This window comes from Euprymna scolopes, chromosome 23 (assembly GCF_053919585.1).
Source record: "Euprymna scolopes isolate OS-2025 chromosome 23, ASM5391958v1, whole genome shotgun sequence".
In the NCBI taxonomy this organism is placed as follows: domain Eukaryota; kingdom Metazoa; phylum Mollusca; class Cephalopoda; order Sepiida; family Sepiolidae; genus Euprymna; species Euprymna scolopes.
This window is the reverse complement of record NC_136504.1, coordinates 122,026,149-122,038,994: the sequence shown is the minus strand read 5'-3', so window position 1 is coordinate 122,038,994 and position 12,846 is coordinate 122,026,149. Positions and strand designations below refer to the sequence as shown.

The 12,846-nt window shown below is 32.6% G+C and overlaps 1 long non-coding RNA gene across 5 annotated transcripts in view; it reads left to right on the top strand.

Moving 5' to 3' along the window:
* LOC145246178 (uncharacterized) overlaps nucleotides 1-12,846 on the top strand; it is a 46,199-nt gene that overhangs the window by 17,207 nt on the left and 16,146 nt on the right. For 4 of the 5 annotated variants that reach the window (XR_013863110.1, XR_013863111.1, XR_013863109.1 and 1 more), the window contains one exon: nucleotides 7,978-8,073. This is a non-coding gene — a long non-coding RNA (uncharacterized LOC145246178). Of the gene's footprint in view, nucleotides 1-7,082; nucleotides 7,858-7,977; nucleotides 8,074-12,846 lie in introns of those variants that run through there. The other variant, XR_013863113.1, reaches the window with a different exon arrangement.

Below are 12,846 nucleotides of genomic sequence, written 5' to 3'. Positions count from 1 at the left end.
GAATTTTTTCAAATAACAGTTCGTCTGTGAAAATTATACAGAACTGGGCTGCTTCTCAACCAAATAAAGCATGATTATTCACAACTCCAATACTAACAAATTGTTAAAAAGACATTTCCTCAAGCGATCATGTACTGTCGCATCGTTTGTATAGCCCACGGCGTTTTTCTCAAAATAAATCAGAAATTTTTTACCTCTTGTCCTCGAGTCGTCTTTCGGCCTCAATAAGAGGGGACTACTTAGTAAAACAGTTCATTTAATCAATGTTTAGATTCTTTCCAACTCCCCCCCAAAAAACGTTTACAATGACGACTTTTGTAGGGTTACAGAAATGCTGAAAACGAATATAACATTTAAAAGTGGAACAGAGAAATAGTTTTTATATGAAAAATTACTTTTTCAAGAAGTGGGGATTACTTTTCTATAAACATTTACCATAAAAACAGCACCCAATTTATGGCCACCTTATGATATATATATATATATACGAAAGTATAAATTTATGCGTAAACTTTAAGTATTTACTTCAAAAGTGCTCAATACGTAGGTAGACCTAGTTATTAAGTTATAAAATATATATGGCGATTAAGCTACACTAAATATTCCGTGTTCCATCCACTCTATGACTCTTCATAAGCCTGAAGAGTTCTAGAGTGGATGAAACGCGGAATATTCAGTGTAGCTTAATCGCCATATATATTTTATAACTTGCTATATATATATATATATATATATATATATATATATATATATATATATATTGTATTTTTGAAATCTTTATTTCATATTTTTTTACTTACTTTCCCCCTTAACAATCATCTTTAAAATGACGACCTTCAAAAGTTTGAGGTATAGTGAAAACGAATATCACGTTTGAATTTATCGCAAACAAGTAGTTTTCCAGATATTAAACAATAATTCCTTATGTTATCAGTGGTGGCCATTTGTGTACGTGCATGCGCGCGCATATTTTTGACGCATGATCAATTTAATGAACGAAATTTTCATCAATGAATATGACTGTTTGTTTCATATGACATCGCGATTCATTTTATATATTGATTTATAGTTATTTGAAAATGGAAAACAATTTTTATAAATCAAATTGACACCATTTTTGACCGGTTAGATTCTGTTGTTGGCATTAGTTCCCCAATCTATTTGAATTTTTCGATGAATAAATTGTAGTAACTATTTTGATGCTGCACTTCGCCTTTTTAATCCTCGACCATTGAAGTAGAATTATTTCTAGATTAAACCAATCACAACGGCATTGTGTCTAATGTTCCTCTTGTTGAAAGGAAAGTTAATAAAAACATCCATATGGAACTGATACGATTAGATCCCGTTATGGTGGCTATTACACGTTTATATCGACTTTAATATGTCCATCCGTCGTCGTTTTGTAATGAAATGTCTATTGTGTAGTGAATGATTTGCCCAATATTTCAATCAATCAATCATGATCGTGATGTGAATGAGTGCATCTTTCATTGCAAGAAAACATCCACATGTTACGGATTATAATTAACCTTTATGAGCAACAAACTAGGTGACTCGGCGTTGCTCTGGATCAGGGAAATAAAATCGAAAAGGTTAAAAGAGAGTATTATATTTTTCTATTAAACTTTTATATCTCTACCTTTCTATCTATCTCTGTCTGTCTGTCTGTCTGTCTGTCTCTCTCTCTCTCTCTCTCTCTCTTACACATACTCTTTATACATACATGCACACACACACACACACACATATATATATATATATATATATATATATATATATATATATATATATATATAGGGTCATGACTTATAATTAACTTAATTGACATCAACTTAAGTTACTCAGCGTTGCTCTGGACCATAGAGATGAAATCGAAGAGTTTAAAAAGAGTGCAAAATTTCCATTGAGACTTTTCTTTACCTTTCTTCACTCTCTCTCTCTCTCTCTCTCTCTCTCTATATATATATATATATATATATATATATATATATATCTATCAATTTATCTATCTCTTTCACTCTTTTTCTCTCTGTTTTACTTTATAAATACATACACCTGTTTCATTTAGTGTTTTGAGAAATACTGGATTCAGCATAGACGATTTTCAAGTGTAATTCTGTATTATTAATTTATTATTTCGGTCAACAAACATCTTCGCTTCCTGGTGTACAACACGATAACAAAACACATGCAGCATTTAGAAACCTACTTTATCCACTTACCAAATGTAATCCAATGATTGATACTCTTATGGATTCCAGGGAAAGGCTAATTATTTATTATTATATACTAAACTAGCATGGATATCCAGCGTTGCCAGACTCGACATGAAGTTCAGATTGGATACACCTGCTATACTAAGGATAGTGATCAGTTTTTCATTATTATATGTCGACTACATCGTTACCCCATTAAAAATTTTAAAAAAATGAAGGAACGGATGAAAACACGAAAATGTAATCGCCCCCCCCCCCCAAGAAGTACGTGACAAACTCTCCACTTGATATTTCGGCAAAAGGAATACGAAGAGAAGCTAGTCTCCGGAATTAAGCGGCTTGATATGACTATATATCAGATAAGTGAATTTCTTTAATGTTGCCTCAGTCTAGATTTGTAATTACGGTCTGTTGCAACGAAAACAAACTGTAGATAATTTAGCTTCAAAAATACCAAAGTAGAATTTGTGTTAATCGACACGTTTTTATGTTATAAAAATGATAAGTTATGACTTAGTGTGTTATTAAAAAAAATTTAGCAGTTACGATGTCAAAAAATGTGAAGAAAAACAAAACTGGTAAAAATATGTAAATGAAAGTTTTATTTCCTTTTTTTTTTTCGTTTTAAATAAAGAATCGTAGTTGAATTAGATTATTTGTTTATTGGGTTATTGTTTTATTTTAAAATAAAAATCAACTGCACCACAACGTTAATTGCGAAATCAAATTAAACTAATTCCGAAAATAATTATTGAAAGTTTGTGTGAATAGTTTTTAGTTTTAATATCCGCCGAAAAAAAAAAAAAAGTTGGCACCCAACTCAAACCGATTTCTAAAAATAATCAATGTCGGTAAAAATAAATGGAATTTAATGAAATCGAGTTTCCTTAATGTAATATGCAAATGAGATCACCCCTTAATCGTATATTTTGCAAGAATCATATTATATATAGAAATGAATGAAAAAATGAAGCAATGTGCCTTTTTCGTATAATAATCAAATTGTGAACAAACAGACAGGAATACGAATTTATATATATATATATATATATATATATATATATATATATATATATATATATATATATATATAGAGAGAGAGAGAGAGAGAGAGAGAGAGAGAGAGAGAGAGAGAAGAGACAGATAGACAGACAGATAGAGAGGGAGAGAGAGAGAGAGAATTAAATGTAGTTTAAGAACTAATGAAATTTTATATTGCAAATTAAGTTCTAAAAATTTTTTTTAAAATAATGTCTTGTACACAGCACAAAAATCAGACAAAATTGTTATTGCTCCCGGGCAATTAAATATTTAAAGCCACCTGATCTACAGTGACCCTTGAGCCTTTTAAATGAACGTACACCACTTTGGTTTCGGAAACTGCAGATTATGTTTTTGTATTAAACAGTACGACAAATCACAGTGGATTGAGTTCTACTCGGGCAATGATACGTGTCAAAAGTACTTGTTCTATCTCGGAAATTGACTAATTTTACCATACTATATACACAGAATGTTGTTGTTGTTATTATTATTATTAATATTATTATTATTATTATTATTATTATGATTATCATTATTATTATTATTATCATTATTATTATTATTATTTAAACATACGTGTTATATCTAAGATATTGAGCAATTTTGGATTAACGTATGCCACTTAGATAATGTTATGCTGCATTGTTATTTCATTGATTCAGGGCAACTTTATATATTGTATGCAACTTTATAAAAGAAACTAATTCTTTATCATAAATTATGATCACGAGTAACACCCACGTCCCTGTGAGGTATACCATATAATACTAATAAAAAACAAAGAAGCCTTTGTCGCCTGGGCTTTTTTTTATTTTTTTTGTTTTGATTACATTTTCACCCCAAACAAGGCACATTGCCACTTTGATGTAGGGGGCTACTATTAGGGACACAGGCTACAGGGGGTACTAGGTGGGAAGTTGGGCAGAAAGATGTCGTTTCACGTTACACTTGAACTTCTGCATGTCAGTACACTTGGGAAAGCAGAAAACTGATAGGGAGGTCCAAAGTCTAGCGGTTCTAAGGAAGAAACTACTGGAGTAGAATGCTCTCTTACATCTAGGGATCTCTACTGTGAATGGGTGGGATTGTACTGCTTGTCGGGTTTGTCGGGGGTATTTACATAGAGGGGGTACAAGTTCTACTAGAAGGGCTGCTCAGAGTGTGAACACATCTGTTCTATATTGCCATATATATATATATATATATATATGTATATAAAGCTGAACGTCTGTGTGTGTGTCTGGTCACGAATAGGCTCCTATATGGTTGACTGTTATAGAAAACTGATCACATATAATAATAGACGATATATCGAGACACAGGAATGGGTATGTTTTATCTGGCATAATGATGATTCATTTAAATTGTGGGGTCTGCGTTCGCGCCTGGTCCACAAATATGGAAATAAAAAATTTAAAAATTAAAAAAAAAAAACGTTTACAAGTGTTTTTGATATATATGTACATAATAATACTTTGATAAGTATGTTTTAACTTAAATAGTGATGGTAGATTAAAATTGTGAGGTCTGCGTTCGCGCCTGGCCTCCATACAATGGAAATAGGCACAAACTTTAATAAAGACTTTTCATATCTATCTGCGTAAGTATACTTTGATAATTATGTTTCAGTTTGAAGAAATATGGTATAATAAAATTATGAGGTGTTCGTTCGCACCTGACCTCCATAGGATGGAAATATGTCACAAAGTTTAACAAGGTTTTTTAATATAGATCAACAGAATATTGTGATAAGTGTTTCAGTGTGAACAGGTATGGTATAATAAATTATGGAGTTTATCTGTTTTATTTTTACTTTCATCATATTTTGCTTTGGTTTTCATACACCCAAATTGGAAGCTATCTCTTTACAACTGATTTATGAAAGTATGATAGGTTATGAAAAGGAAGGGTTGTAAAGAGATAGCTTCCAATTTGGGGGTATGACCTATCGTACTTTCATAAATCAGAGTCCATTTTCTGTAGGCTGTTTTTGAACCCAGTCAACGATGGGTACTTTTGCTAGTATATATATATATATATATATATATATATATATATATATATATATATATATATATATATGTGTGTGTGTGTGTGTGTGTGTGTGTGTGTGTGTGTGAAGCACGGTAGTGTTTGAATATAGTGTTAAGTGATAGTTTTAGTCATTTAGAACTGCTTTAAAGCTTCACCGCTCATTCATTTCTCGATCAAATATCAAACAATTATTACAGTTTATACATCACCTTCTCAACTATATTGTGCAAAATAAATTTCCAATGTTCGTTCAGCAAAATAAAAGTTATGATGAATTTTCTGGTGTTCAAAATCATAAATATATGTAAGGAGGTGAGCGACGCTATTTAGGATTGGTTTCCGTAGCAACCACGTCGTTTCAACGACTGCTTTTGCTACTAATTCACTGATGTCGCGAAAAGAGAAGTAACAAGTGAAACGGAGAGAATAAAAGTATGAAAGGGAGATAATTAGGGGATTTTATTGTATTTGATGAAACTGCAAATACTTTTCTATGCAAAATCCGATCCCGCATTTTGCTAATTCCTACCCTCCGATGAGAAAGAAAGTATTTCTTCGAAACTCCGCGGATTAAGGACTAACCACTTATTTAGTATTTCCTTTTCAGATTAAATATGTTTTTAACTCTTTTCAAAGTGTTTTTAACATGTTTTATTAACTATTCGCTCTTTTTGTAAGCTCTATCACCTATCTTGTTTTATCGAGCTTTTATATCCGGATGAGATTACTTTATAAATATCAATTCTTTAATATTTATAATATACTTTAGTTTTACCATCACGGATTTCAGGCGAGCATCAGATGGGGTAAGAAGATTATATTTAATTTTTTTGTATCCAGAATTTCTTAGGGCATTGTTGAAGAAGGTGGCATTTTGGTAAAAGGTTTTTGTCGGCGGAAAGCAGTTATTCTTTTCGAGACTGATGATACTATAGACTTTATAATTAAGTAAGGGTGGTTAGAGGAATTCTGAACGTATAAGGATGTAAAGTTGGGTTCATGGTAGGGGCTATAAAAACGAAACATGCAGCCGCAGCCGAGGTTCAACTCAATACACAAGTTTGTAGTGTAATTCAAATCTTACCGTATCTGAATACTTGATGCTTCGCTAGGGCTATCAAGAGTATTTTTATCGTGACGCGATCACTAGATGGATTGCCTACCACGGTAAAAGAGAGGCCCAACTACCCCCGAGAAAAGCATAAATTGCGCCAGTTTCCCAACCTTGTATTTTACCTCGGAGTACATACAGCGCCTCGACTTCCCAAATGGTCACCCAACTGGTACTGAACCGGCTCAATGTTGCTAAACTTCGGTGATCTGGCGAAAACCAGTGTGTCAATGTGATTATGCCGTAGGGGCTATATGTCTCAGTGTTAGGATTTGATGTAAAATATAGAAAATTAGAAGTTTTTGGTAGCTTTGATAGTTATGGAGAGGCTGAAGACATTAAAGAAAACGTAATTTCTTAATTGTGTTATTCTATTCTCTTGGCCTGGCTTTAGTGATAAAAAAGGCGGCGTCTCTGTATAGGCCCACTAGGATATGTTTAAAGCAGTGTTAAAGTTCTTTCAGTGAGAAGAGCCCCACTAAATCTCTCATTCGTTGAATCAGAACTCATTAAACTATCAAAGTTATTAGGGTTGTCCTTTATGGTCTAAAGCTTATTGTTAAATTGCATTAGTGATCTTCTAGCTGGGTGGATTAATTTAATTTCTAAATTTGTCAAACCAGATTTTTTGGGGGAAGTGTGAAGATTAGGGCTTTGTTTAAGAGGATTGGAGAAATAGATTATTAATAATTGATGATATCGAAAGTCATGAAGTTAAGTAAATGTTTGTTTTTAAGGGAAAGGAACTAATTAATTACGGAATCAGAATTTAGCCAGAGAAGAAAGCTTACTTTTTCTCTTCTTCTGTTTAGGATGTTTTTGCTTACGCCGCCCACATCCGAGCTAGATTGGCAAGTTAATTTAATGGAATGGTCATCATGAAAGCTAGCTTTATGAGTCATGAGGTTGAATCTCAAGATAGAGCATAATATTCATACGAGCTAGCGAGATTAAAACGGAACAAATTTATCTAGTTCAAAACTTTATCGGGTTGATTAAATTGGAGAAAACAAAATACTAATACAATATATGAAAATATACTTCGAGGGATTGCAAGTTAAAAAGATGCGAACATTAAAAATGCGTCGATAACTGTAGAAGAATTATAATAGGTATAAAACAACTGGGACAACTTTGTGTTTTAGAAAAGATTTTATTGTAATTTTCTCGTATTAATCTCATTCTGCACAAAGAATGAGTGTTCGATCTTTGTAATGTAAAAAATAAAGATAAAGAAGAGTTCGTTGAAAGATTTGCGTCAAACCACATTACACTTTTTTATTTATTGTTTTTGTTACGGTAATATAAATTGTTATTAACAAGATTTTAAGATGAAAAGATTGTTAAACAAAAACATGGATTGAAAAAGACGTGTGTGAAAAATAGTTTAATCGCCGAGCGAGAAAAAGAAATAGTAGGCGTACATTTTGATTGGTTGATATAATAAAGGTGGGTTGAGCATAAAATAACTGAAATAATGAAACACACGTCATTACTTTTTTTTCTACTTCATCTCTTAAACGATGCCCCCACTAAAATTGATAGAATAAAACATTTTTTTCCTTTTAGAACTTCGAAAACGGTCGTTGTCGAATTGATTGTATGGACACAAGCCAAGAATTCTGATCAGATCAATCATTTCAATCAATATGATTAAATTCCGAAGTAAGTACAATGTTAAATAACTCTTGTTCAATTTTACAATAATGGCGCATATTTAAAAAAAAAATGATTGAATACTCATAATTAGAACTATGACAAGAGAATATTCTTTTCATTATTTTGACTCTCGAGTATATATCAGTAAATATCTTATATGTTTTTGATAGAGTGTTGTGGTTCCCGATTGATTAACTGTGTCTAACTCTGTAAGATATAGACTACCGGCAAAAAGAAAGTTCGCACTTGTAATTTTTTCAAAAAGTGCAAATTTAAGCTAAATTTAATGTAACTATTTAAACCTATACCTCATTTAATTCACCTTTTATTCCTCTATAAGTTTACCTATTCATATTTGACTTTTAATTGAAATATTCTTGTGTTCACGTTAATTTGAAAAAAAAAATACTTCAAATTGAGGAGGCAAAAAGAAAGTCCGCAGCAACAAATTCGCTTAAAACCAGCTTAAATTATCGCCCCTAAATCAGTTGAAAATATCCACAAACAGGTAACAAAGCATCGGTAATCGTAATTGTTGTTGTGCCAGGTTATATAGCCTTACATTTAGTCCATATGCCACGACATTCTCTTAGTGGTCTTCAAGAGCTCATTAATCCCCACCTTTCTGGTTTATCCAATCGAGAAATCGGCCTCATATTGAAATGTGATGAGAAACGATATGAAAGAATGTGCAAAAGCACCAAAACATCGGCAGTGTTCGTAATGCCCATAAATCTGGTCGTACTAGAGGATCTTCTAACAGGGAAGACAATGCTATCAAAATACGCAGCCTGGGAAACAGATTTGATACGGCTCCCCAAATTCAATAAAAGTGCAATCTGGATAAAGAGTCTTTCCTTCTACTGTTAATAACAGATCAAAGGAATTTAATTTGAGAGGATATGTTGCAAGACGCAAGACAATGATTTCTGTAAAGAACAGAAAGCGCCGTCTGGAATCGTCAGATGCAATGAAGATCATGACTCCTCATATAGGTCAAAAGTGTTTTTTAGCGACGAAAGCAAGTTAAATAGTCTAGGCAGTTATGGTAGGCAGTACGTCCGTCATAGGAAAAACAGGGAATTTAATCCTAGATGCTCAGTTTCAACGGTGCAAGGTGGTCGAGGTTTAGTTTTGGTGTGGGGCATTATTAGTACAAATGGTCCAGGGCCTATAGTTCGCTTGCAAAGTCGAATTAATTCAACCAAGTTCATTAATATGTTGACTGAGCATTTTCTACTCTACTTTGGTCAGACTTTGGATGATAATCACATCTTCATGCAGGATAATGCTCACATTCACACAGCTGGCAATGTCAAGAGGTTCCTGGGAGAGCATGATATTCGTGTTTGAATTTTCCTGCACAGATCTCAATCCTATCGAAAACGTATGGAATTACATCAAGCAACAGCTACGCAATGATAAAATTTCAATTATGAAAGAACTTTGGATTAAAGAAAAGTGGGATGCCCTTTCCCTGGAGTATTGCGGTAGTAGTTATACCAGAATTTTTGTAGGAATTTTTGACACCCCTAATACGAAAATGTGAATAAAATATAAAAAAACTCGTAATTTCTCTTAAAAGTGAGTTGTTTATTTTCTTTATGGATTATACTTCCAAAATAAACTATTAAACTTGTATTAAAAGTAATAGAAATATTATTTTTATTTTTTTTAAAAAAGCAGTAATGAAATTAATTGAATTTTACGAGTTCAGTATTTTTCAATTTTTAAACTTTAAAAATCTCGAGAATTGTAGTTGTCCTCTTGTCGACCAATCTCCCGAGTTACAGTAGTCCTCTTATTGACCAATAACTGAAATTGTAGTTGCCAACTTGGTGATCAATCTCCGGAATTATAGTTGTCCTCTTGTCAATCAATGGAATTGTAATTGTAATCTTATCGATCAATCTCTGGAATTGTAGCCGTCCCCTTGTCGGCTAATTTGGAATTGTAGTTGTCCACTTGTCGACCAATAGAATTGTAGTTATCCTCATGTCAACCAATTTGTGGAATTGTAATTGTCCCTTTTGCGCTAATTTGGAATAGTAGTTGTCCTTTTGTCGATTAATCTCTGGAATTGTAGGCATGTGCATGCGTGTAGTATATTCTTCCTAAATAGTTGACTTCTTGTAAGTAAAAAAAAATACTCGAGCTGAGATCAAGCGAAAACTAAAAACCTAAAAACAGTAAGTCATATATTATAACAATTAGGCCAGCTTGAAATGATCTTTAAATTGTTTTTAAACCTATTTATTCTAAAAAAAAAATAATAATCTTTCATGTGAACGATTCATGCACGCGCTTTCGTGAAACAGTTGACAAAGAGATAAAAAATATTTTTATGGAAGTCTGTGACATATTTCCATTGTATGGACGCCTGCCGGGAATGGAAACCGCACGATATTATTACCCCTCTTTTGACAAAACAGATAATTCATTTGGATCCTAGCAAGAAGACCAAGAAGGTATTATATTTTAGTTTGAGGTGCGGCCGAAAAGCGTCAGAATTTTTTTTTTTTTTTTTTTTTTTTTTTTTTTATTATTATTATTATTATTATTATTATTATTATTATTATTATTATTATTATAATAATAATAATAATAATAATAATAATAATAATAATAATAATAATAATAATATTTATTTTATTCATTTATTGTTTTTACGTCTTATCATCTTCTGTCCTCTTTTGTTATAAATAGGATCTCCCGATCAAATAATCTATAATCTGGAAACCGTGATACACGTACGTACGTACGTATGTACGCACATTAAAGGTACTACGGTATTAATATAGATAAAACCGCAGGTGAAAATATTTTTAAACTATGAATCAGTATCATGGTGGTGGTGGCGAACTCAACCTTTCATTTCATGTAGAGTATGGCTCTCTCATCATCATCATTGTTGTCATCTCATAGTTTGACTGGAATGGCTTGGTCGTGTGAAAATTCAGCGTTGGCGATAGTGAATCAAGTGAGCTCATTGCTCCTTTCCCCAGGTAGACTTGTAGATGTCACCTTGTCGGTTACTTTCTCCTACTACCGGTGCAGATTTCTACTTCAGTAGCAGAAGGCTACACTTAGAGAGAAGACGTGTGTTGTGCGCCGTTGATATATCGAATTGTCTTAGCAACACACAGAAAAAAATCACCTATATATATATATATATATATATATATATATATATATATATATATACTAATGATGAAACGATTCCGATATTGTTCCCGATTCCGATACATCAGCGATTCCGATTCTTTATAAATCTCCAAATATTTTACAATAAAATTGTTATTTATTCCTGATTACCGTCATAACACGTTAATTGTGCATATATCATTACTAAAAGGGACAGAAGATTTTGCTTTAAACAACATCAAATAAAAAGGCAATTAAAAGAATCGTTTTCGGCACCTGTAAATAGGAATAATTTTTTCGGATTTCGATACAGATTTCAATAGTCCTTAAAGTTTTGATTCCAATTAATGGTCCCAACACTAATACATGCAGGGTGTCAAAAAAGTCACTGAAGTGCTCCAAATATTTGTCAATCTTTTAGATATTTTACAGTAAATATTTTAGAAATTAATTATGGATAAGTATTTCATTGGACAATTCAGGTTATGCGTTGACGACATTATCTCCCTGTATGTTAATGTCAAATGCCAACGGCGTTCCCCGGACTTTACTAACCCCAACTTTTTCTTGTAGGGAGATCTTGAAAAAAAAAGAGCCTATGTAAACAAACCCCGAAACCCCGTACGAATTGAGGGAATACATTAGGAATGAAATAAGGGAGTTAAATCACAACTCAGAGATTCTGCAATCTGGCATAAATAATGTTTTGGAAAGAGCAGAAATTGTTACATAGGGGTGATTTTTAGAAGGGATGACGTATGTATTCGTTGTTCGTGTTAGTAAGAGTGAGTCCTAGAGTGTTCATGTTGTGTGCAGACGCATCGCGTATAGATAAAGAGAGACAGTTCTGTATATATAATGATACAGGGTACATGTTAATACAGGAGAGTCGACGACATGTAATACACAATGAGAGGAGATTTGATATATAGATAGATAGACCGAGAGATAGTGCGTTTGACAGAGGAGATTGACATTTATACATTTGACAGTTCTGTGAATGGGATTGTTTCTATAACATTGACACATATATTTCTTTACCTATTTTTGAGATGATGATTTCCACAAAGTTCTTATAATATAAATTGACAATACCTTCCTGTTGAATAACATAACACGAAGACACAGATACAAAAAGATGGTGATGTTGTTTATTCCATTCCGACCGATCAATGGCTTTGCATTAAGGAATTCAATCCTTTACATGATTCTTTCTTCACCCCTTCGCTTCCAAGGTTCTATGTCAGCTCTGTCTCTGACTCCTCTTCTCTCTTCCTCCCCCTGACTGACTGACTGACTGATTTATCCAACTAAAGCTCTCTATATTGAGAACTCATGAGGTCATTGCATGCCCAACACGTGCATATCATACTCGTGGCTTGACATGCTTTTTCTAACCTAATTTTCCTAACCCACTTTACAAATATGTTTAATATTTTCCATTGTCCGTTTTTAAATTGCTTATTTTAATTTCATGTCTTTAACAGAAAAAAAATCACATCATTACATACCTTTTTCAATAAACAGATATCTAACTATTTTATGTGAACTAAACAATAATAATTCTACATTCCATTTTCAATAACATTCTGTATTCATTTTAACTTATGATTGGAATTCTCAATTCCAAATTTA